Raw genomic sequence first — 3,816 nt, 5'->3', positions numbered from 1 at the left:
CCGTGCCATCTTTCTCTGGTCAGCGATGAAGCATAGAAAAGAATGATAGATCTAGGGTATGTGTGACCTATGAAAATTATAAGTTACGGTCCCCTGGATGTGTTAGCTGAATTGACTGTCTATTACCCCCTTATTATGTAGCACGGCTAGGTAAGGTTAAGATACTTAAGGAAGCCTCGAACAATTGAGCATAAACTATCAGGCCTAGATGTTTTTATCTAATTAACGCGACTCCCTGATTTTTATTCAACGGTTTTAAGATGTTCAAATATTTATATATGAACTACAGAACCAATCAGACAAATGGAATTGGGTTTTAATCCCAGTGGAAAAGGGGGTACGCCAAGGGTGTATCATGGCTCCAACGTTATTCTCCCTCTTTCTAAATGGAGTGTCACAATTCCAAGCTACATATCCATCAGACGCCACGATTGTAGTAGGCACAAATATTCCCATCCTGATGTTTGCAGATGATACGCTCATAATCTCTGCAACTCCGCGTGGTTTGTAACGTGCACTTTCCCGCTTTGAAGACTTCTGCAGCATACGAGGGCTAGTAATCAATACTACTAAAACAAAATTCATTAACCAGCATTGATCATCCAGGAGCACTATTAAACTTGATGGGGAGCCCTTAGAACAAATAGATGTATGTACTTATCTAGGAATCATCACAATAGCAAAGAAATTGAGTTGGAGGCCCCAAATAGGAATCATGGCCCTAAAACACCGTCAGTTAGCAGGTGCATTAACAAAACAATTCAAAACCTCATTGACAAAGTCGATCAGCTCGGCAATGCAGATCTACGACATCAAACTAGTGAGTTTGGTTCTATGTGGGTCAGAACTCTGGGGTTTTGAGAATTTTACTCATCTCGTCACAGCAGAGAAAGTTATTTCGAACAATTACTAGTCTCTCACAAAGCACTCCTCTTAAACCTCTGCTTAATGACCTAGGTCTAAAATCTCTACAAGATATAGCAAGACTGACTGACTGGCTTTGGCTGGAGAATACAAGTGTGATTTGTATGCCAAGGCAGTCTTCTGTCCCTCTTTGTAGATTACATAGGTGTAACCTAAGTGCCTTGGTACAGTTCTTAATACTAGGTTTGTGTTGTTATTACTAGTCTGTGAATATTCTGTCTCTAGCATGTCAGCTTGCAGTGCTCACAAGATAACAGTGTGTTTGTTCGCCCATTGTTTTGAACAAAACATGGGAGAAATTAAAGTTGTTAAGGGCATCAGCTTCAAAATGTCTGGGGGCTGCAAACAAAATGACACATTTCTGAAGGAAGTTGGTTGCCATTCCCTTGCTTTCATTGGATAATTCATATCCAAGTAAAGTCATAGTCAGGAGGGCATTTTTAGATTTTTTTAAATTTAATTTTGTAACCGTGTGCTGGATGGAAGGGAGGACTGAATAGTGACCATTCTAAGTCATCACCTCTGAGTTAAATTTTATCAATACATTATAGCGCTTCGGGATCTGGTTGTAAAATATTGTTGTAAAATAATACATGCTGAGAATAGGCCAGGGCTATTCTTATGCACCAAGGGTAATATTCTTAAGGACTATTGAACGACATCGAAGCTGAAGGCGATTAGAGACTCACATTCAGGTGCTATGTTTTGACTGAAAAGCCTGTTGGAAATATCCAGGTTTAAAAAAAATATTTGTAACTTACTAGGTTCGTCATTAAACCTGTGCTATAGGCATTTTGAACTCCATATGTTTCTGTGTGATTGTTCAAGATAGCTGTAATCTAAACTAATCTATAGCATCCGTATGGTTTTAATACGGGAAAAAGAAGAGTGCTCATAGGAGAAAGACAAGGCATTAAGGTTTTCTATCCTATCCTATCCTACTTCACCGGTTGGAGGAAGTCGGTATAACAGGGAATGCCTTAAAGTAGTTAGCTTCATTCCTGGTGAAACACAACTTTCAGGTTAGTGAGGGGCCTTCTTTTCGATTAGCCATCAGCTGAATTGTGGTGTACCACAGGGCTCTTCTTTGAGCCCTACACTTTTTAATATTTATGTCCACCCTCTATCAGATATAATCTACTGTTTTGGTTTTAAGATGGTATCTTATGCGGCTGACAACCAGCTGATTGTCACCCTGTCACCATATATAGATTATACTTCCTTGAGACTCAATAGTTACTTAGAGAAGGTGTCTGAATGGATGGCAACCAGGTGCCTGAAGTTAAATGGCAAGAAAACAGAGGTCTTGGTTCTAGGTAACAACAATCCAATACTTTGGGATCAGATTATCTGCCTCCCCCCCCCCTCCTCCCTTAGGGGAGCGTCCTTCCCCTAAATCAGAAGTAAAGAGCCCGAGAGGTTATCCTGGACAAATAGCTAACCATGGCCTCTCAAGTAAAGAAGGTACCTGGCAGCTGCTTCAGCCTCCTGAAAGCCCTGACAAAAAATTTCTGAAATGGCATCCAGTGGAGTCACGTAGAATTGTGATTCAAGGATTGATTCTTTCTTGCCTTGATTATGGCAGCTCACTTTACCTGGGCAGTCAAATGTCCGTGTTAAGCTCCAAGTCATTCAGAACCCTGCCACCCGAACACTGGTAGGTATTCCGAAAACTCAGTCAGCAGGTGCAGCACTCAAAACTCTTCATTGGCTGCCCATAAGTTGTAGAGTACAGTTTATGGCATTATGCATTATGCATCATACATCGGAAAAGTACAACAGAGGCCCACATGTTCTCCATCAACTGGCCACCCCTTATCGTACCAATAGGATCCTTAGGTCAAATAATCTTGAGCTTCTTGTTGTCCCCAATATCAAGAGGGTGAGAAGTGGAGGTCGGTCTTTTGCATATCTTGCACCTAAGCTTTGGAACTCCTTTCCCATTGGCCTAAGAATTGATGACAACTTCATTAGTTTCAGAAAGAAGCTGAAGACCTATCTATTCTCCTAATTTATATTAGCTAATTTAATCTTTTAATTCCCTCACTCCGACTGTGACTGTGCTTGGGGCTCACTGCATAAGGGCCTGTAGAGTGTTTATTCTACCCTGCATGATTTTTGTAGATAGCTGAAGCTTCATTGACATCACACTCTTTTGCATACATTTTCCTAATCTCCTCAGGTACTATACATGAAAAGGCTACTCCTATTATCTCTTCTCCTTTAGGTGGTTCCATAATAAAGAGGGGCAGGGGGCAGTCATGTTCTGCTAATATGATGTCATAATTTTCAGATAAATACGGGCAGAAGACCACTTTAATTGTGTGCGTTATATGGCTCTCAATTTATATATCCAAATTTTAAACCCTATCTAGAGAATTTATATGTTTATTTGGAGTCTCAGGCTGTGTGAAATCATTCAATTTGACTTGCGACCAGATCGCCTGGAGGGTCTGATGCACTATTGTTATTTCTGCTGTTCTATCTGGAAGCGTTCTTACCCTAGTCCCATTCAAGAGAAGTATCCGTAGCTTGTATGGCATGTTTAATACAGAAGAGAAAGGTTCATACTCTAAAATTCAATTTAAAAAGAAGAAGGTGGCAGGAGTTTCTGTTTACTCTGACCTTAGTCTCTTGTCCTGTTTCACCATTCTGTTTGCTATATTCTTCACTTCTTCAGTACTCGGCCAACCCCCTTCTCTGTTTACCGTCAGAATCCTGAAAAGAAGGGGAAGAGCAGCTATCAGAATACTGATACCATTCTGGGTTTTTAATTTTATCACGGTCCCTCAAATTATATCCCCCCGGCTAGACTCCTGGAGATCCAGTATTTCTTTTCTCTCTCCCCCCTTCTCTTTCTTTCTAACCTCAGTCACAGGTTTCTCCATAGTG

This window comes from Triturus cristatus, chromosome 3_2 (assembly GCF_964204655.1).
Source record: "Triturus cristatus chromosome 3_2, aTriCri1.1, whole genome shotgun sequence".
Classification (NCBI taxonomy): domain Eukaryota; kingdom Metazoa; phylum Chordata; class Amphibia; order Caudata; family Salamandridae; genus Triturus; species Triturus cristatus.
The sequence above is the reverse complement of the archived record's forward strand: the minus strand, read 5'-3'. Positions refer to the sequence as shown.